At 39.2% G+C, this 23269-nt stretch overlaps 1 pseudogene across 1 annotated transcript; it reads right to left on the reverse strand.

Annotated features, from left to right (window-relative positions):
* Nucleotides 1-7437: 7437 nt before the first annotated feature.
* On the reverse strand, nt 7438-22246 carry LOC308706203 (nuclear factor 7, brain-like; annotated as a pseudogene). Its single transcript, XR_014032265.1, has 6 exons — nt 21841-22246; nt 14129-14224; nt 8825-9055; nt 8694-8716; nt 8198-8313; nt 7438-8110 (listed from the first exon to the last, which is right to left on the reverse strand). The product of XR_014032265.1 is annotated as a nuclear factor 7, brain-like (transcript).
* Between the last annotated feature and the right edge of the window lie 1023 nt (nt 22247-23269).

Genomic DNA, 23269 nt, shown 5'->3' on the forward strand with positions numbered 1-23269 from the left:
CAATCTGATAACACCAGAAATATCAGAAAAATATCAGTTTCACAATTCAGTAAAATAAAGTTTTGAGCATATACATAGATCTGATTTAGGCTTGCAAAAAAAGCAGAGAAATATTTAAAGACATAAAGAAATGAGTAAATGTATTTGTGTGCTTCCAAATCAAGAGCTCTTTGGTTTCAGGACTCACATAAACCTCAAAACATAGAGTTTCAAAGTCATTTTTTATATATTTATCATTGTGAACATTAACATTGTGAACAAATATTTTGAACATCATTTATCTGACCTTATTGATGTTTACTGCTTCCTCTATGGGACAGAATTTGTGGTCGGTGTGTGTTTTGGAGTCTCGACACACCAAACACACGGGCTGTTGATCATCCAGACAGAAGAGTTTGAGCTTCTCTTTGTGAACACTGCAGACCGTTTCACCTTCAGATGAAGATCTCTGTCTTCTCTCCTGTTGAAAACTGATTGTAACTGTTGAAAACTGTTGAAAACAAATGGGACATTCATTAAATCCTCTACTTTCCCAAAACGTCTGAATGCACTCTGAACAGATGCTGTGACTGCAGGGCAGAACAACAGGATTTACGGAATAGTCCAAGCACACGGGACAAGTGAAGTGTCGGTGGAATAGCATTTATGTTTTTGTAACTGGACCCAATAATTGGACATTTCTGCAAATCTAAGTCTAGGTATTATAATTCAATATCTCTATGGCTTGCTTAGAGAAGTATCTTAAGTGAAGCGAGGTGGAAGACAACTGTAGCTGCTCACTGTAAACACACTGTATTAAAGTGTATTAACACTTTAAGTGGGCAATTAGAAAAGTGTTATTTACTGTATATGTTAAATTATGTTTTATAAAACGTATGCGCAGTGTGTGATGTCATATTGTGACATTTCTATTTCCTGTCACTGTGAAGACTCTTTTATTGTATGACAAACATCTCCATAACCCTTTTATTTAAAGGCTTAATTTCTGTCCTGTAGACCGTTCCATTAGCCTGGAAATCCAGACTTAAATCTGAAAGATTAATGGTCTGGCGTCGACTAACGCCCAGCTCGAGGGTCGGCACCAAGCGTGCATTTGAAAATCTCACTGCACGCAATTGGATAACACTACGACCAATCACAACAATAAACCCCAGCTACCAGCGGAGCTAACCTTATTAGACATTCTCTGATTATACTCTTACCGTATCCGGTCGGCGAAACGGCAAAAACGTCCTTCTTGCAAAGCAACGATTCGAGCGGCGTCTTCTGTTCCTCTTTTAGATAAAAAGCCAAGTCTAACTCGTTCATTGTAGCGGCCAAATGCCGTTTCAAGCAACTGGTGTTCATCCATAGCCATCTCGCAATATTTACTAATGACTTCGACATCACAGCGCTGTCGTCATCTCGCCTCTGGCCCGCCTATATCAGATAACCCGATGTGATTGGTGCAGCTCGGATACGAGGGCATATTTAATGAGCATCATTACTCGACACCAGAGTAACTCGCTGAGCAAATTCAACTTGTGCTCTCGCGAGAAAGCGGGATTACCAGGGTACCGTTCCGTTGCATTACGATTGAAAGCAGTATCAATAATGTCAAAAATGTGATGTGCAGTCAAATGTCCGGGTGTGTGTGTGCGGTTCAAACGAGTGTTCTCACCGATACGCTTGTTGTGTTTCGCCGAGTTTTGCCGAGTTTTATAGACTTGATATTGTTTCTTATTCAGAAGTGGTGGTGATCAATTTAGATGTTTTGTCCCCTCCATTGCTATGGTTATCACTGTCAGTGTAGAGTGCAATAGAAAAGTAAAAACTCAATTCTGCTTCTCAGTCGGAAGGCTGTAAGGCTGATTTTGATGACATCAGATTTTCTGTCCAATCAAACACTCTCTAGAAACTGAATCCGACAAGAAAACTGAAACGTTCTCAAAATGATTCTGTCTTCTCTCCTGTTGAAAACTCTCACACAGGTTCTTCAAAGCCAAATTAACTGGAGGATATTCGTATGAAGACACTGTTCGGCAAACTGGACATTCTTTAGATGTTTTTATTCCCCAAAACCTCTGAATACAATGTTCACAGACACTGTGACTACAGGACAGAACGACGGGATTTCTAAAAATATCACAGCACACCGGACAAGAGAAATCATCATCAGAAAAAAATCTAGATGCCATTTTTCCCTTCACATAAAAATTCAATTTAAAGATTCACTTTCAGCCAGGCAATAATCTGGTATAAACTCGGTTTTAAATAAATAAATAAAAGCTTCACATCCACAGCCGCTCTCCAAAAATGTGCATCACTAATAGTAATAAACAAACAAAATTAATAAGCATCACAAACCATTTGCCACGGTTGACTGAGTAACAGATTCTATGTGAACTAAATGCGTATTCACAGGTGTGTCTGCTCAAAGTCTTTTGGTCCATCTTGTTCTCATTCTGTTTACCTTTGAACTGTTTATAGCTCATTAAATTCTCATTATCAGTCAATCAGAACCATCCCATAAGGAAATCAAATCACCTGTCAGGTTGGAAGATTTGTTAATTCCAATATCCAATGGCCAAAACAAACATTGGTTTTGATATTTTTCTGTGACCTGCATTTTTGACATTTCATTAAGTTTTGTTTCATTATTGTATTATAAATGATTATTGTACTTTCAAATGGCTTATACATTTTAATACAGATACATTTTGGAGGAAATGCTTTTCCTTTAGATAATATTTCATTTTTTGTGTCAAATTTTTTTAGATTTTAGAAGCAGAATTAATTATATTAAAAACAGGAGCAATCAAAATGACAATCGAAGAGACATTTATAGACATTCACTGTAGTGTATCAAGAAAATACTATAAGAAACAATACCATTAATAGAACACAGTCTACCCAACAACTTTTCACAACCAGAACACAGGCACGGATTAACGCATGGGCCTACTGGGCGTAACGTGAAATAAAACAATCAGAGTGTCATCTCACATTCCCTTTAAGAGCAGGCGCGCTTGTTCCATGGCGGATTGCTATTATAACGGCGGATTTGCCAGGAGAAGTTCACAGCCGAGGAGACCGACGTTCTCGTCAGGGCCGTAAAACACAGAGAAGTGACATTGGGGATGGGAGAAACACACCCAAATTAGCTTCGGTTAAACAGGTGTATAATAATTTGGGTAAATGTGTAAGCTAGATTTATGCCTATTTTTTCACATATTCATGGACACAACATTGATTTCCCTCGTGTGTTAATATTTTTCCTTGTAATAATGTATGGTTTGCAAAAATGGAAACTGCTGCGTCTGTGTAGATGAGAGAAGCAAAGTGTATGCGTGTTGTGCACACGCTACATTATGGCCAAGCATGCGCCCTCAAAATAGCATCTGAATAACGCGCCACTGACTTTAGACTCGGTTTCTCCTGGTCTGTGGCGGAATTGTTTTCTGAAAAAACGACATAATTTCTGCAAAATAGCACCAGGGAACGTTTACGCCGGAACACGCCTCTTTTCGCTGAACCGCCCCCGGGAGCGCAAGTTCAAGTCCGCTGGAAAAGTCCGCTGTGCGCCAGTGCAAAATAGGAATGAAACATGCGTCGGTGTACAAAGTCAATTGTGCTGGGTGCAAGATAGGGCCCTGAGAGAAGAAAGAGAGAAGGAGATGGAGATGAGAGAGGAAGAACAGGTATTGCATACTGTGCCCAGAATGAATTCATACGAATTGGGCAACTCGTAAAATATGTACGATTTAGCAAAATTTTAAAAAAATGTGGTGAAGACATCCGTGCCCAGGGCACATCATCGCCTTAATCCGCCCCTGCCAGAACGGAAGAAAAACAAGTCTAAAACAACCAAGGCTCAGCCAATGTCAATAATAAACTACTGATCTTGGCACGGCGGCCCAAAATGTAAAAATTGCCCGATGCCCACCTAGTAGCGCAGTTTTTTCAGCGTGACACCCGGAGTGGGTTTTTCAGTAATCTCAACCAATACATTCCACCTCTATATACTGTGCACAAAAAATGTAGTCTTAGATGAAAAGTCTCGATGGTTCAGCAGTTTGATGGTGGTGAAGTCGAAATCATGTTCTTCCAGGTTGAGTAAAGAATGACGAACTTCAGCGATGTTAGTCTGACTCGGCTGTGGTTGGTAGAGTCCTTTCTTTTGGGGTGGAAAGTAAAAAAAAAACTGGTTGTAACTTTCCTCCGGCTGCACAGCTGCACTTCTGGGTAAAGTGAGGTCCTTTATTTTTTAAGTTTAGAGGATTTAAGTTAATCCGTAAACATTAATTCATGTATGAACTAAAAAAAAACTAGTACTGTAGTAAAAAATGAATCAACCCAGTATGCTGGGTTAAATTAACAACCCAAATTGGGTTATTTTTAACCCAGTGTTTTTTAGAGTGTGTTATAAGGGCGTTAAACGAGGATCATTTTGACATGAAGCATGGTTACATTAACTAGCGGTTCAATGATAAAGCATGCAGTATCCAATACAAAAGACAATATACAAAACAGTTATAATACAAACAATGTCCTGGGGATATGCATGTTCATTCATGGAAAGGTTTGTCTATGAATTAATGGAAAGAAGTCCTTTTAATGGGCCTTGTGTCTGTTTCAATAGTGAATGCAGTTGAGAGCGAACTTTCCCTAAATTCCTTTGGGCTGTAAAATCGACTTTTCTTTCTGGAAACCATTGGCCTGTTCTGCCTTTTGGGGGTGTTCACATACACCTTGGCACCTAGTTTTATTGTTGGGTGAGGGGTCTGTTGCATTCAATATAACAAATAATTGTGTGTCTGATCGGTCCAGTCGCTACAGCCCAGATACATGCACGCGGGACAGTTTAAAATATGTTTAAAAGTTACAGGGGCAAAGTGTCTTTTTTTTTTTAGTTCAATCTTTCACTGGTGCTTATTAAAATAAAGTCACAGTGACACTAAACATGCATCCTTCACAATCATCCTGATTACTGCCCACTGATATAACAGTAATCAAACTCATTGAACACTGAAACTTATTAAAATATACAATAGAGCCATGACACCAAGCTGTTATTGATTGTATAATTAGAACTTAATGAGTGAGTCATTTGGCTTGTTCGATTTGAAGCGGCACTGCACAGACCGATCGTTGAATGACATCAAAGTACTGCGAGAGCAATTGGATAGCAGTATATGCTTTTGAATCGCTCTCGTGGTACTTTGAATCTAATTCAAATCTAATGCTGCCTTGAATGGATCATTGAATCAACTGATTGGTTCAAAAACAGATTCATTCAGTAACGAAACCCGTGTGTTTCTTGCAGAGATGTGCAACATGGCTTTGTTTGAAACTATTTTCATTATGAAATAGAGCAAATAAGAAATCTGTCACAGACTGAATGCTAACTATCAGACACATCAATCAAATATATATATATAATCATTAAAAAATATATAATTGTTGCTTAACAAATAAGGGCAGTTCAGTAACAAATATCCTAATTTGACAGATGGCGAGATTGGTATTATAGCTAAATTACAATGCAAACAATAAGTTATACAGTAAGTCATAGGGCCCTATCTTGCACCCAGCTTAATTGACTTTGTACACCGACGCATGTATCATTCCTATTTTGCACCCGCTCACAGTGGACTTTTCCCTCCACAGATGCACGTCGGTTAACTAAGAAATACACTTGCGCTCCCCGGGGCGTGTTCCGGCGCAAACGTTCCCTGGTGCTATTTTGCAGGTTTAGAAAACAATTCCACTACTGACCGAAAAAAACTAGTTTAAAGTCAGTGGCGCGTTGCGCATGTTATTCATATGCTATTTTAAGGACGCATGCTTGGCCATCATCAATGTAGCGTGTGCACAACGCGCATGCACTTTGCTTATCTCATCTACACACAGACGCAGCAGGTTTCATTTTTGCAAATCATAACCTACATTATTACGATAGATAGATGGATAGATAGATAGATAGATAAACAGTTTATTATAAAAGCATACATCTAGCTTACACATTTACCCAAATTCTTTATCATACGCCTGTTTAACCAAAGTTAATTTGGGTGTGTTTCTCCATCCTCAACGGCCCTGACGAGAACGTCGGTCTCCTCGGCTGTGAACCGCGCCTGGCAAATCCGCCGTTATAATAGGAATCCGCCATGGAACAAGCGCGCCTGCTCTTAAAGGGAATGTGAGATGACACTCTGATTGGTTTATTTCACGTTACGCCCAAACCACACCAATGAATAATGAAGCTAATTCAGACCAACCCATTTTAGATTTGCATCGGGCGCAAGAGTCATTTATCCCGCCGGTAAAATAGCAACAGCGCCCAAGACCCGCCCACAAAGTTACTTGCGTTTTGCGCTTGATACTTGCGTTTCAGATCGTTAAAATAGGGCCCATAGACTTTAGCAGCTGCATCTTGCTGTTGATGTGATCGCTGAGGGTTTTCTTTTTTCTTGAAGATAATGGCCATCTCAAATTTCAAATGAATTGATCTAGTTAAGTGAAATCGAGACAATTAAATCCAAAAGATCTAATCTCATTGGCTGGATCGAATGTGACTTCTTATCTTCTTGATTGGCCAGTTTACATGTCAGTCAGTTCTACTGGACTCAGTGAGCGGGGCTTGTCGGGAGTGAACGATAACTTATGTTTGTCACACATTTAGATGCAGAGAGCAGAAATGATTTTAATGCACATTAAAACTCAGTGATGATCAGTACAAGGTATTATAATAGAGGGATGATGACTTTACTGTGAGAATCAATTAAATGATTTTGGCCTTTGGAATTAAAATAGCCCCACATCATCACATAGCCTTCACCATACCTAGAGATTGGCATGGAGTACTTTCCATAAGATCATCTCTCAATGCAAATCAAACCAGCTGGTCAAATCAAATAGCTGGTTTGATTTGCATTGAGAGATGATCTTATGGAAAGTACTCCATGCCAATCTCTAGGTATGGTGAAGGCTATGTGATGATGTGGGGCTATTTTAATTCCAAAGGCCAAGGGGAACTTTATCAGGATGCATAGTATCCTGGATCCATGAAGTAACTGGCCTTTAAAAATAAAAATCTGCCTTACTCTATGGGAATTTAACATAGGGGTGTCCAAACTTATGCACCCTGTATTTTAAGGAAGAACATTTATTTATTTATGTTACATTATTCAGTCACAAAGAAAATTGGTGTCCTTAAAGGTTGGATTTTTCCTAATTTTTTAAGGCATTAAGTTCAATTTCCAAAAGATGATTTTTTATTCCTCTTTTTAGTCAACTTTAGCATGGGTGTCTAAACTTATGCATAGCACTGTACCTGATCTGATGTTCATCATAATACAGAAAATATTTAAATATATTTAAATCAGAATACACATCTAGGCTATAAGTTTACTATTGAGATGTTTATCTATATTAAGAATATTAGGAATATCTTTTGCTAATTGAATTTATTAAAAAAAGAATAAATACATAGGAAATTTCATGAACAAATATAGCATTATAGAATCATTACAGATTAAAATGCAAATTAAGGTATGAAAAGGTCTGCATGTGGATCAAATACATAAAAAAATACAAACAAAAATGTACTTGTTTGTTGTTTCTTTATTGTTAACATAAAATATGATGGATAAAAACCAAATTGCAAATATCAATTTATGACACAAATGCTGGTCTAATTTTTTATTTTATTTTTCTTGCTTCCTCCACCTTGAATCAAATGCTGGTTTAATTTCTTTTTCTTGCTTCCCCCACCTGGAATCAAATGCTGGTCTAATTTCTTTTTCTTGCTTCCTCCAGCTAGAATCAAATGCTGGTCTAATTTCTTTTTCTTGCTTCCTCCAGCTAGAATCAAATGCTGGTCTAATTTCTTTTTCCTTTTCTTGCTTCCCCCACCTGGAATCAAATGCTGGTCTAATTTCTTTTTCCTTTTCTTGCTTCCCCCACCTGGAATCAAATGCTGGTCTAATTTCTTTTTCCTTTTCTTGCTTCCCCCACCTGGAATCAAATGCTGGTCTAATTTCTTTTTCTTGCTTCCTCCAGCTAGAATCAAATGCTGGTCTAGTTTCTTTTTCTTTTTCTTGCTTGTTTTCGATGTTTAAGTCTGAAGCTGAAGAGAGAGAACAGATACACACTCATACACACACACATTAAGACAAATAACCACAGAAATCATTGCTGTGTCTGTCCTACTCACTTTTACCAACATTGTCCTGCATCTTCTGTAAGACATTGAGCTTCAGGTTGGTCAGGTGATCTGTGAAAGTGATCGTCACACTTGGACTGAGGTCTGGATCTGGAATATATTGAGCTCTGAAACATTCAAGAGTCAGAGATGCTGCTCATCGAAAACGGGATATAGAACTCGAGGGTTCTTGATTCAATTTTAAGAACCCCTTATGCCAAAAAGTTTCTAAGGAGAAAAGTCTCACATTTTTTACTCTCATGAGTAATTGGTTATTTCAATTTTTGGTGATAAAGTTTACAAGCTGTTATATTCATAAAATGTAATTACTTGAATGAATGAATGAATGAATGGGTTAATTCAAACGAAACCCATAAAATGATGGGAACCTCTACAAGGTTCTATATATGAAGCGTCTGACGGAACCCTTTAAGATTCCATATAGAACCTCTTCTTCTAAGAGTGAGATGATTTGAGTTCAGAAGCACAGAGACAAAAACACACAAACCTTTGCAATGTGGCCTCAAAGTTCTGTGAAGAAAAATAAATAAATGTACATTATTCAGCAAAACTGAGTTTGGCTTAAATCTCTGAAATTGCCATTCATATCATTGGAGAATAATGAAGATTAATTGACACCTGCAGGAATGAAACATCTTCAGCCTTCATCTGCTCCTCGATGTCTCTGATTGTGAATCTGAGAGATGAAATCTGTTTGCTCGTCTCTTCAATCTTCTTCTTCATCTTCTGACTCCTCTTCTCCTCTTCCTCTCTCAGCGCTGTTATTCTGACTGCTTCTTCATCATGTAAAAGCTGGTGAAGTTTTTCAAACTCTTCTTTAATCTGAGTCTCTATGCACTGAGCGTGAAACTGAAATGAAAGACACAACAATATTGGCCAAACCAGATCTAAATCAGTATCGATTAGGGTTACTTGTCTGTAACCCCGTTCCCTGAAAAAGCGGAACGAGATGCTGCGCTGGTTAGCGCATTGGGAACGTCTTTTAACGTGATCAGCTGTGAATATTGAGTGTAACACGTCAATAGAATTGACCCGGAGATATTATAGCCTCGGTTGGTGACGTCATCGGCACGCACCCGCAAGGCTATAAATAGATGAGCCACAGGTGCATCGTCAGGATATTTTGTCTGAAGAGCAGCCCCGGGACATCTTCAGCACGGCAATGCAGCGCAGCATCTCGTTCCGCTTTTTAACCGAACAGGGTTACAGTCAAGTAACCCGGATCGTTCCCTTTCAAAAGCTACAATCGATGCTGTGCTGCTTAGCGCATTGGGAACGAGAATACCCAAAGCCGCCGTGCTTGAAGGTGTCTGGACCCCCCCTTACGGTTGTGTAGGTGTGCTCACAAGAATGCAAGAAGGCCTCAGATATTAGCTTGTGATGTCGACTCAAGGACATGAGAGCCCGGAGTTGCATGAACATCCAAGCTATAAAATCTTATGAATGTGTGCGGAGAGGACCAGCCTGCCGCATCACAAACAAGTTTTTAGGGGGCACCCCTTGCCAGAGCACTAGAAGGAGGCGACCCCCCTGGTGGAGTGAGCCCTAAGACACATTGGCAAAGCTTGACCACACGCCTCATAGGCAAGAGCAATAGCATCCCTGACCCAATGTGACATGGTCTGCTTGGTGGCGGCTGCCCCCTTGTTACGGCCCCCAAAACAGACAAACAGTTGCTCTGACTTATGCCACTGGCTAGTGCAGTGGACGTAGGCCTGAAGAGCACGGACTGGACACAGTCTGTGAGATCTCTCCTGCTCTGGCGTTGTGAACGGTGGAGGGCAGAAGGTCTCGAGAGTGACCGGCTGTACAGTCGAGAAAGGAACCTTAGGCAGATAGTCAGGATGAGGATGCAATATCACTTTCACCATTCCTGGGGCAAAGTCTAAGCAGGATGGTGAGATCGACAGAGCCTGCATATGCCTGATTCTTTTAAAGAAGTTATAGCCATAAGAAAAAACATCTTTAGGGTCAGAAGTTTGTCAGACACTGACTCTAGAGGTGCAAAGGGGGTCTCAACCAGACCCTCAAGGACTATAGCCAAGTCTCATGAAGGGATCTTGGTTTTAATGGGAGGCCTGAGCCACCTGGCTCCACGAACGAAGCTGGCGAGCAGAGGATGTTTCTCAAGTGACAACCCGTCGTGGCAAGCCGATAAAGTGGCCACATAAACCCTGAGTGTGGCGGGGCATGTGCCTGCTGATAATTTTTTCTGCCGGAAGTCAGAACTAATTAGGCAATTAACTGGATCTGCATTACGTGCAGTGCACCACCTTTCAAAGACACCCCATTTATTGGCATAACTTCCTCTAGTGGAGGGAGCCCTAGCACTGAGAATGGTCTCTATGATATCAGCTGAAAACCCAGTGTCCCTCAGTTGGTACCCTTCCGGGGCCAAGCATGAAGGTTCCATAACTCGGTCTGGGGATATTATCCCCTGCGTTTGAGACTGAAGGTCCCTTCTGTTCGGTATCGCCCAGTGCGAGCTGTCGAGGAGAGATATTATTTCCGAGAACCTAACTGTTCAGCCAACAAGGTGCTATCAGTAAGAGGCAAGGACCCTTGATGATGAACCTTGGCCAGGACTCCTAAGGGTGTAAATCGTCCTAAGGAACAGCAACTTGTCCTGACCCTAAAGCAGAGCCTGCTTCGCTCGCCTGTTAGAAGGCGCAAACACAGTCCGCCTGACGATTTTTGTAGGCGACTACCATAGTATTGTCCACCTGCGCTAGGACATGATAGCCCCTTAACTGCTGGAAGAAGTATTTCAGGGCCAAAAATACAGCCATCCATTTGAGGCAATCGATGTGCCAATCAAGATGACGCTTCACCAGATCCCTTGGGCTGGACGACCACTTAAGACCGCTACCCAGCCCGACGGGGAGGCGTCTGTCGTTAGCATTCTGCGACGACAAGACGCACCTAGAGTGGGACCCAAGGCAAGGAACCGGGTTCTGAACCACGAAGAAAGGGAACAAATCCGCAGCGCATAACCCTTACCATAAACATGGATTTTAGAAAGTGCACGAAGCGTTCAGCACGTGACTTACCATAAACATAGATTTTTAGAAAGGACATGAAGCACTCAGTGCATGCCATTGCCCTTATTTGCCTTTAGGGATTGTATAGATGAAATCCCCCAGTTTTGAGCCACAACTGACGTGGTCTCATGTGCAAAAGGCCCAGAGGGATCACTGTGGACGCAGCTGCCATGAGACCTATGTAATGTTCTGACCTAGCCAGATGTTCCTTAGGGTGTTTAAAATGGTCTTGACACGAGGGGGAGACAGATGTGCCCCAGACGGTGACAGAGTCCCATTTAACCCCCAAGCACGTTACCCTCTGGGCAGGAAGAGAGAACGATCTTCTTGGCATTGCATCTTAGCCCCAGAGAGAGAAAATGAGCGGGGATTGATCTCGATGTCGAAGCGAAAGCTCTTGAGACTGGGCCAGTATCAGCCAATCGTCTATGTAACATGGCTAGGTCGAATGGAAGGACCCGGTATTGGTAAGCTTCCCCCCGCCCCCCCCCCCCCCCCCAAAGCAAACCTCAGGAACTTCCTGTGTTGTGGCAATATTTCTATGTGAAAATATGTGTCTTTAAGATCGACTGTGAAGAACCAATCGCGATGTTGAATTTGCAACACGATCTTCTTGATAGTTAGCATCTTGAATTTGAGCGTTCTGACGGAAAGGTTCAAGCCTCAAAAGATCTAGAAATGGACGCAGTCCCCCATTTCTTCTTTTGTGACAGCAGATGCGCCTACTCCTGTTTTACGGTAGTGGGAACTACGCCGTTAAAGCGAGGAGGGCAACGTATACATTTTTACTGTCTTTAGGACGCAAAGAGAGATACTGGGCAGTAGCTTTCACGCTTCCAAAGTCTCTTTAAAGGGGTACCAATTTTAATACTTCCTGTTGGGGGAATGTTAAATGTTCTGTGTCCTGGGCGATAACAGGAAACAACAGAACATTCAATATTTCGCTAGAAACCGCTGCCCCCCGAATCACCAGAGGTGGCAGGGATGTTACAGTGGTTTCATGAGGGTGTCAGGTAGGAGCTGATTGATCTATTTTACATGCCCCGTCCCGAAGGGGCACACCCCCACAGACCTGGGACAAAAAACAAAGACAAAAAAACTCAGGATTTTTTGTGCCGTTCGTTGTGCGGACTGGCACATCATCGTATAACCACATGCCATGATAGTCTAATAAGTTGATGTCGAAGAATAAGGTTTTCCCCATGAATGAGTTAACGTCATGGAGATCCTCAAGGAGGGCAGTCTAGCTGTAATCTGGCCACTGCACGAGTCACCACCTCGATTAACCTCTGACACGCTTTATCATAACGAGAGAAGTGCTCGGAAGCGACACTCATAAAGTCCATAATTTTTTTAGACGGCTTTTTCAATATTTAATTACTCAGAAATAAATGTGGCCAAAGAACAGCCAGACAATATATTAATACAAGCATCTGATTTCTCATATGCAATAAATAGAGCCAAATATCAATCAGACAAGCAAACACGGTCTGGATGACAGGCTATGTTTAAATCTTTCATAAGATCAGCCTTGGATGGTGTATAGCGCAGTACAAGCCTGACCCGCTGCTGAAAATGCATCTGATAATGTGATCCCAGGGGAGAGATAGCCCGCCAGTGTCTCTCCGATCTGAGGCAGCATCATATAATCGCGTGCCTTTGCACCCGTGATAGCCGAATTGAACGACGTCGAGGGCACAAATACACGAAATGTATATATACAGATATATATATATATATATATATATATATATATATATATATATATATATATATATATATATATATATACATACAGGGGCGTAATTTGTGGGGGAGTTGGGGGGGAGATAACCCCCCCCCCAATATTTAAATCTATGCATTACAACCCCCCCAATATTTATACCATGATCACATGAAAAATATGCAGACCCAAACTTCAACCCCCCCAATGTAAATCCAAATCTACGCCCTTGCATATATATATATATATATATATATATATATATAAATATATTTACAATCTTTATTTATAAACTGTGAGTGTTTTATGGGACGCTTTTTGCTGTGATCAGTGTAATCTGGCCACTGCATGAGCGATCGCCCCAAGCAGTTCTCCTTTTATCATCACGGGAGAAACGCTCGTAGGCACAGACTAACGAGATTCAGCGTCGTCTGCCCGAGCCGAAGAATCGCTGAGGCATGCTTCGGTAGTCAGGCAAAAGGACATCACGATCTGGAGAGAGAGCGAGCGATAAGGGCGTACCGTGTCTCGCTCCTCAGCCATATTGACACGTGAGCCCCACAATCGCATTGTGGGTGCTACCCATTTGAAATAAAGCAAAGTGAACGCGAAGCACTTTAACTGTGAACATTCACTGTGCTCGCAATCACCATGTTCAAACTTAAAGGCAGCATGATCTTTCCTCAAACAAACAAAGCAGTAAGTGTGTGTATCCAGTTCTGACATAGGATGAGAACATGGAGGGACACATCGCTTGCTCTGTTGTTGACTCATGATTTTACTCTTTTCACTTGTTTGAAGAGAGAAAGAGAGAACATTCTGCACACTGCCAGTTGAAAACTAACTCCTAGCAAGATCTGTAGCAGATAGAAAGGTAAGAGATGTTTCTGACACACACATACACAGAATGGTCTCTGAAGACAAAAGACCTGACGATGCACCTGTGGCTCATCTATTTATAGCCTTGTGTTGCGGTCACCGGCCGAGGCTATAATACCTTCGGGTCAATTCTATTGATGTGTTACACAACATATTCACAGCTGGTCACATTTAAAGACGTTCCCAATGCGCTAAGCAGTGCAGCTTCGATTGTAGCTTTTAAAAAAGGGAACTATCTACACTTCCAGAATTGCATTAATCACATTGTTTATTTCAAACCTTAATATCTTCAGAAGTTTTACAAAGATTCTGTTCACGATTCACAGATGTTCTCAGTTCCTCCTGTAAGCGTTCCAGTGAAGCTTTGAGTATCTCCTGAAAGAAAACAACAAAAACAGTCTCTATTGTTAAATTTATTTTATTTTGGGATTTTTGCCTCTTTTATTTAATATAGTACAGACAGTGGAGGGAATGGATTTGAGCTGACAGATGCACTAATTTTTTAAAACTTAATCTGATGTACTAAACTTACTCTGATTTTAGTGCAAATAGGCTAAACTGCCATGTCCCCAAGTAAGCTTGCATAACTTCAGCCACAAATATAAGTAATAAAAATCAAATAAATTCCAAATATTTTAATATTGTTGTATTTTCTTATTTATAATATTTCCTCACCAAAATATATTTTTTGTTAGTAATACATTTTTAGTGCTTAAAGTCTTTAAAATATGTTGTGTCCCTGAATTGAATGTCCCCCCGTTACTCTGATGGAACATCCCTCTGAACACGCCCCTTGACTGCTCCTCTTAGCAGAGTAAGTATCACTCCTTAATTCACCCTTGTTTCAATGTTTCAAGAGCGGTTACCAGTGTGCATGAGGTGATTTCTCAATGACGGGTAAGATCCTCTTTGGCCAAACAGAGGGCAACCTAAGGCAGGGGGTCACCGCCGCCACTGGGCATCTCCTGAAGGGAGGTGTGTTATGTGAGATGGGTATGAGAGTTGAGCGGTGACTGTGACGCCAGCAGCATCATTATATCATTAAGGGGGGGATGAGTTGTGAGAAGTTATGGCAGTCTGACCCAGAAATGTGAGTTCCTCCATACCACTCACCAGACACCGCATTGCTTGGATGGCTTGTTTTTCATTGTGACAAGTGTCTGCAACTATGCCAGGGGACAACACAAGAAAAGGAGATTATAGATTAAGAGCTAATGGGAATGGGCTTTCAAGACCATGAGGTGATTGTCATTATTTGTTGTGGAGACAGTAACAAAACATGTTACACATCTTAATTTATATCAGGACCATGATGTTGGTTGCCTTACGGGCAAGAATTTTTTTATTTTATAGAAGTGTTGATTTTAAACTAATATGTCTATAACATAGTTTTAACTCCTAAAGGTCGTTAGACATGGTGGTGGCTAAAGATGAAGACCGCTTTTGTAGATTCGAGAAAAGTCTGGATAACAAAGGTGAATGGTCAAAGGTTATTGTAATGAATTTAATATACTGTAACATTCTGTCTAAGTTACATTCTTAGGAGGCTGTTGAAAAGATTATTTGTTTATAGTGAGAGAGACTGCTTGAGCGGAGGAAGGGATGGTACTCTGTCTGTCTTTCTGTTATCGGCCTGCTAAAGCAAGCTGGAAAAAAAAATGATAATGAACCAAAACAACCCAGCTGACTTTTCTAAAATCAAAGGAATAATGAACAGACATGCTTTAAAACTGGTTAAAAGACTATGTAAAATTAGGTAAAACCGAAAGAAAAATGTGAAGTAAATATTTTTAGAGTTAACCCTCTGAGGTCGACAAACGCGCGGGCGCGTTTTGCTGGATTTTCTCCACATTGTAGCACTATAAACTTAAATTACTCCGTCATTTATGGTCATACAGAAAAAAGAAATATAAAAAAAGAATCTGTGATATTTCTCCTTTTGTATGTGTCCACTTACAATCAAATCAAAACATTGTGCTTTTGTAAAATAAAGAAAATAAACAGGGTGTGCGTTCTGCCTCTCCGTCGCGGTGAACTTTTTTTTCTTGAGCACGTCTATAAACTGAAACAAAACTCAGCGAATACTTGTCACACATTTATGAGCCATATACCTTTATAAACATTTAAGTGTGTACTTTTAAATGATCGGATTCAAAACGAAAACAAATATTCTCTGTTTAAGTAATTTGTATAAAACCAACAAGATGTCCAGCTTCTCAAACGCTTGCTCATTACAGTTAATTTGGCCACGCCCACTCGCGCAAAAGATATTCACATGCAAATCTCCACATGGAACGCGAACTCGCTCATTACCTCAACAACAAAACACTTCACTTCACTTTTCGTCGAGTTTGAAAGACGTGCCTGAGCTTACATTGGATTTAGGCTACCTCAGAAGAAGAACGCGATTTGAAGACAAGAAAGATGTAAGGTAAGAAATTCTTACATATTAGTTTGTTATTGTTGCATAAATGTCACGTTGCAGTTGAACTGTTGCTAGATATATGGGGAATATTATAATATTTAGACCCGTGTTTACTGTTACTGTGTTTGTGGATATCTGCTCAAACGTAGATATGTATATGGTAACCATAATGTTTTATATTTGAGCGCGATCGCGTTTGAATGTATCATATTTTGGATAGCGATCGTGTTTGAATGTATCATATTTTGGATAGCGATCGTGTTTGAATGTATCATATTTTGCAGCGCGATCGTGTTTGAATGTATCATATTTTGCAGCGTGATCGCGTTTGAATGTACTGTATCATATTTTGGATGAAAGCAAAACGCACCAAACGGCTTCATGTTTTTATTATTATCTCATTTCATATCATCATAACGGATGGAAACATTTGAAGTAACATGATAATCAATATATTTTTCTCTAGCTTAGTTGTTACTGAAATCTTTTGGAAGATTTATACTGCTATAGGTTATTTATTGTTATTATTATTTTATCCGGCACTGCGCATACCTTATGCCTACAAGGCACAACAAACCTGGTGTTCATTATATTATATATTGTTGGAAACATTTGTGTGTGTGTGTGTGTGTGTATTCCGTGAATTTTAAAAAGGAATTTTAAAAAGCAATTTTAACCAGAAAAATCTAATATTTATTTCCAAAATCGTGCAGGCCTTTCTCTTGATATCAGTATGTTCCCTTTTTTTTTCAGGGCCCAGATGCCACTGAGGACTTCAACATTCACATGAGTCTCTGTACGTGAACATGGTAAAGTGAAAATCTTGGAAATTAAAGGTATGTACAATGTTTTTAGGAATGGCACAAAGGTCTCTGTCTTTGAAGTGCTTTTTTGCCATTTGTTGTGTATCTTTGGATTATGTTGCGTTGTAAATAAATCCAAACAATTTAAAAGCCATTCTTTTTTAAATCTCCTCATTTACAGTATTGTGCAAGGTTGCTCAGAATGACAGGGCCTGATAGCTACTAATAGGGCCGTTAGGGGAGGTTTTTTGTCTTTCTCAGGTGTGAAAAGCTTATTAATAAGCTCCCGCATAAAGCTTTTTCACACAAAACACGTCGTAAAATTTTTAAATCAATATATTGTCTTATCTGAATGAGCAGTCAGGGTGATTTTCACATAGTTTTGCAGCAAATATTCTAGGCTACGTCATACAATTTTCAAAAGTCTTGTGAAGAAATAATCAGTATGGGTTTCATGGCCTTATTTCAGTGAGAATTTTTTTTTGTATTTTCACAAACCACGCATAAATGTCATTATCTCAAAACTACAAACTTTTACATACATGCATACATAGATACATAGATACATACATAGTTTGTGCTGAATACAGTGTAATTAGACTTTAGCCATGAAAATGTCACAAGTAACAGAAATAACCAGAAATGTCAGAGCATGTCAGAACACCTCCAGGGCCCAGAAAACAGCTCAGACCTCAGAGGGTTAATAAAAAAAGTGAACATTGAAAATGAGCAGTTAATATATGTGTGTCTAGTGTGAGTGTGTGTGATGGAGACATCACTTTATGTATGTGTTATTTGGGGTACTATTATTTCCTGATTTTGTGGATATTGTTTTTCACGGTTTTATCATTACAGATTAGTTAAGTGAAATGACAAAACTTTAACTATTTAAACTAGTCAATTTGATAAAAAGACGATACAGAACATGGGAAGCTCTGTCTGCTACTGGTAATTATGACTACTTTTGTCATGTATGATGTTGATTTGAATTACTCTCTGGATTAGAGTATTTATGTAAATTGGAATTGTGAAGTTGAAGATTGCTGTCCATTATGGGGTAAAAACTCATGTCTAAGTTCAACTGAGGGTCTAAATTGAAATAAACAACTAGGTGGGATCATAATGGTAAACAAAAATAACAGACTTGACGGCAGAGAGACAAAGTGACACATTGGCTAAGTCACTATTGCTCCAAATTATCCAGAGAATTCCCTCACAATAATGAAGTAGGGAACGGTAAGAGGGGAGTGAAAAACATAAAGGTTGTTGTGTGAGATGTGTGTGTGGATTGTAAGAAAACAATCATGTACTGGTTAGATGAGGCAGAGCAGAAGAAAGGAAAACAATACAGAAGGAACTGCCATGTAGAGAAGTTAAAGTTGTAATTGAGATATGAGTAATACAATATTTTGGTTTCTGCAAAACAGTAGAGATAAGTGGGACTGAGACAATAATGATACTATTTGTTGTATCTGCAAACTAACTATTTGATAGATGAGAAGAAATATAGTTAAAAAATATCATGTTATGAAAACAAGGGATTTATGGAACTATTTATGAATGCCTGTAAAGACAAATTAAGTTAAAATAGTATGAAAAGTGTTTCAGATTAAAAATAATATGGCATTGATTAACAGGGATTAACATGATATAAAGATAAGGGATGAACAAAGGTTTTCAATAAAGGGGGTAGAGCAAAGAATGGATTAACCATCCATCTTCGTTTATTAAAAGGAATTGGAAATCATAGTTTTATAAAAACTAGTGCATAAATCCTGGTATTTATGATTCTAGATAATGTCTGTATTTAGGATCTGAGTAGTGACTGTGGGTCTAGCCCATGCTAGGAATACAGCAACAGTGCTTGCTTATTTAACCCTGGCTTCCACAGAACAAATATGTACTTGTTTTATAATCAGTTACGTTGATGATAAAACCAAATTAGCCAAGATGAATGATAGCTGTGTAAGTAAAGACAGCTCTGTCCAAAGGTTCTGGAGATAAATAATGTACTATGTGCTATAGGATATTTTGTTTATGTGAAGTCTTTGAAGGAAAAAGATCTTGTTTGTTTTATAATTTTTTTAACCTGATAGAGGAGCATTGGTCAGAAACCTAACATTTTGAAGCAGCCTTTATGGAAAGACCAGGTGTGGTGTTTAGGACCCCACATTGGTCTAAAACGGGGGACTGTCCGGGCTGGATTTGAATCCACTGCTGCTTCACTGTATATGTAATGAGTGATTAATAATCAGGGATAAGCATTTCTACATAAACCATTTCTGTATTCAATGAGTGATTCAAATATGCTTTTAATCATACGTTTGCTGTGAGTGTTAACCAGCTGCTTTTAGGTACATTCTGATGTGACCTTCAACATGTGTTGTCTATATATCCGTTTCTAGCTGACAAGTTAAGGTTATATGGGGTCCAACTATAGAGATGGTAAGTCCTGCCCCTTCCGCAAAACCCCGCTGGACCTCAAAGTTGAAAAACCGTCAATGCAAGTGAATGGGAGAAAATAATTATTTTCTGGTCCCGTTTGAATTGTGCCATGAATGTGAACATAATTGTCTGTGAATTTTTTATATAACTTTTCGTGTAAAGAATGATACAATTTAGCGGGTAGAAGTTTGATACGGTTAGACTTTGTGTGAGAGCACTTTGTGGACTACAACTCTCGACGCGTTTGAAACGTCAACAACACTAGCACACGGACTAGCTCACGGATCCCGCTAAACATGGGTGTCTTTGGTGCACTTCACCGCCTTCTTTCAGGGAGAGGACAAAATCGTTGAAGTTGGTGAAAACCACGGGTAAGCCAACTTTATGGGGTGACGTCACATAGGCGACATGTAGTCTTTCTCGTTATGTCTTTTCCACAACTGCTAGCCGAAGAATCATACCATATACTGTCAAACTCGTAACATGAAAAGTTATATAAAAAATTCACAGACAACATATGTTCACATTCATGGCACAATTCAAACGGGACCAGAAAATAATTATTTTCTCCCATTCACTTGCATTGACGGTTTTTCAACTTTGAGGTCCAGCGGGGTTTTACGGAAGGGGCGGGACTTACCAGCTCTATACGTGACTCCACCTGAAGCAATGACGTAGACCTTGGTGAAGGATATAATTGCTGTGATCTTTGTAACTGTAAGCGGGGCGGCCTACAAACTCCTGTGTGAGTCTTGAAGCTGAACTTCTGCTGATGAAACTACAACTATCTTCAGTAAAACTTTTCTTAAATTTATTATAATTCTGACTCCGGATCCTCTTTCAAACATCTGGTCCTTGGGTCCTAAACTGTAATTCCCCTACACCACAATAAAGAGAAGGAAATGTGGAGAAAGGACAGAGAGGAAGGAAGAAAAAGGAGAATCTTTTTATTCTAAAAGAAATGTGTTGAAATTACCACTCTGCCTTAAAATACAACAACACTTTTCAAGATAATGCTTGTTAATGAAAACTTTGTTCAATTACATTTGCAGGGTAAAGTGAGGGACATTTTTGCTCTTAGAAAATGTAAATATTACAGTAACTGTGAATTCAAAACATTTATTAATTGAGATGAGAATGCCATGTGACAGGGTGGACATTTGGCCTTTGCATGTGTGAAGAATTTGGTAAAAATTATTAAAGTCATATCCTGAGTTGGACCAATATATTTTTCTTGTAGTGTAACAAGCCATTCTTCAGATAAAATGATTAAATCATGGAAATTTTTTACTTTTTTTTCATAGAAATTTACCAAGCTGAAATGGCACAATAGTAGGTATGGCCCATCTTGCCCATAACTATCATACATGTTTAAGAACATTAAAATACTTCAAAACAACTGCAACACGGTCTTTAACCGGGTTACGTTAGCCTGAAATATGTAAACAAGGCAGGCAACGCTGGCTGACAAATGATGTTTTATTAACAAGGTTCGGGAGGAGCACGTTCAGATAATTAACACAGGTGGAGAGCACTCAGCAATCAATGGTAAGAGGTATATATACTCAGCAGTCTCACCTCATTCCATTGACAGTTTTTGCAGCATCCCCCCACCACCCCTTCTCTACGCTTCTAGTCCTAAGCACTTACATACGGGGGGAGTACTCTTGGTTCGGGCCGAACTCTGAGCTCGGAGCCCTCCCTCCGGACAGCACGCCAAATACGCATTAAACTTTACCCCTTCAAATTATATGTAAGTGTGAACTCGTGAACACTAATCCTAAAATATTGGCAGATTTTTATCTTTTAAAAACAACATTGCTGTAACTACATACACATACTACATTCACATGTCTGTGTATTATTGTAAATCAATGCATTTATTGATTACAAAGTGGCCCTCCAGGAGCAGGATTGAAGACCTCGATATGAATAGCTGTAGCTCTTCCTGGAACTATCTGAAGTCTGCGAGAATCACGTGACGATCAAGCATTTGGGAACTTTCGTGATCGCAAATATCTCTCTATCTCTGGCTCTGGAGTTAAATTCAAGCTATTTTAAGGGATGAATATATTTTTTCACAGGAAAAAACCTTTAAATATGTAATTTTGGTGATCAAAGATGAGTTTTAACTGGGATAAAATGATTGATTACAGGGAGACTAACTGGAAAGAAGGAATGTGTGAATTGTTCCTGTTTAACTTACATCCCTCACGAGTATTTTTTTCAGTAGCCTATTAGTTTGTCAAAGTGAAATTGTCTGTCAATAATTATTGATATTTGATTCAATCAAATGTTTTAAACATCATTTGTCTGACCTTATTATCCGCGACAGCTTCATCTACAGGACAGAATCTGTGGTTGGCGTGTTTTCTGGAGTCTCGACACACCAAACATCATCCAGACAGAAGAGTTTGAGCTTCTCATTGTGAACACTGCAGACCGTTTCACCTTCAGATGAAGATTTCTGTCTTCTCTCCTGTAGAAAACTCTCACACAGGTTCTTCAAAGCCAAATTTACCGGAGGACGATCATTTGAAGATGTTGTTCGGCAAACCGGACATTCCAACCCAAAGGTTTTATTTTCCCAAACCCTCTGAATACAGCTTGAACAAAAACTGTGGCTACACGACAGAATAACAGGATTTACAAAAATGTCACAGCACACCGGACAAGATAAATCCTCCTCAGACAAAGAACTAGATGCCATTTTTCATAGTTGCTTAGAAATGAATCTCAAAGTTAAGTTTCACTTTCAGTTAGCTAGGGGTAGGCAGTGTCAGAGAGGCTACCAATAGCAAGCTAGTCTTGAAAGCACGAGATCCCACACTCGCTTCAGAGCGTCTCCAAAGCCACGCCTCCAAAACACATGAACGCGCACTGCAGAATCAGAATCAGAATCAGAATGAGCTTTATTGCCATGTATGTTTACGCACACAATGAATTTGTTTTGGTGACAGAAGCAGTGCAGTGCAGAAGGCAAGTACAGGCATAGTGTAGACAAACATAGGAATTACACAAAAATCTAATATAACACAATAATATAAGGAAAAATCTAAATAATGCAACATAGTACAGTAAAAGATATATATAAAATCTAAAAATAAAAATTAAATATGTATAAAAACATGAATTTCAACCCCCCAAAGATTTTAATGATTTATCCATTAAAGTTTTTTGAAGAGCAAGTAATTTCTATTGATTGTTTTGAAATAAAAGAAGAGAAAAGTATTAAAAGTTTGTGTTTTACAAAGTACACTGTTTTACTGTAGTAATAGAAACTTTATAAGGGTCAGGAATTTGATGATATGAAATTGAAGTGTAGTTGAAATGTTAATGTTGTTTCAGCATTTGTACTTCAGATTGCAACACTAATTTACGTTAACATTACATTTGTTGTATTTTTAGCATTAAATGAGGCTGCAAATGTGATGTTGGTCCGTTATTGTAATATTGATTTCATGACATTCCAACAGATTTGTTTTTTCACGTTCATTTGTTCATTTATTTTCGGACAACTGGGAACTGGATCTCATAATTGTCAAGAAGCCCCTAAGGGGGGCATTTACAGGACTTTGCCGCCCAGAAATGAGTTCCTACTAGTCTAATTTTATTTGATTTTTCTTGCTTTGCTCCCAAGAAATGAGTCGATGGTCTAATTAAAAAAAAAATTTCTTGCTTTGCCCCTCAGAAATTAATTAATTGTCTAATTTCATTTTCTTTTTCTTGCTTTGCCCCCAATAAATT

Source organism: Scardinius erythrophthalmus (genome assembly GCF_964197995.2).
Source record: "Scardinius erythrophthalmus genome assembly, chromosome: 17".
Classification (NCBI taxonomy): Eukaryota; Metazoa; Chordata; class Actinopteri; order Cypriniformes; family Leuciscidae; genus Scardinius; species Scardinius erythrophthalmus.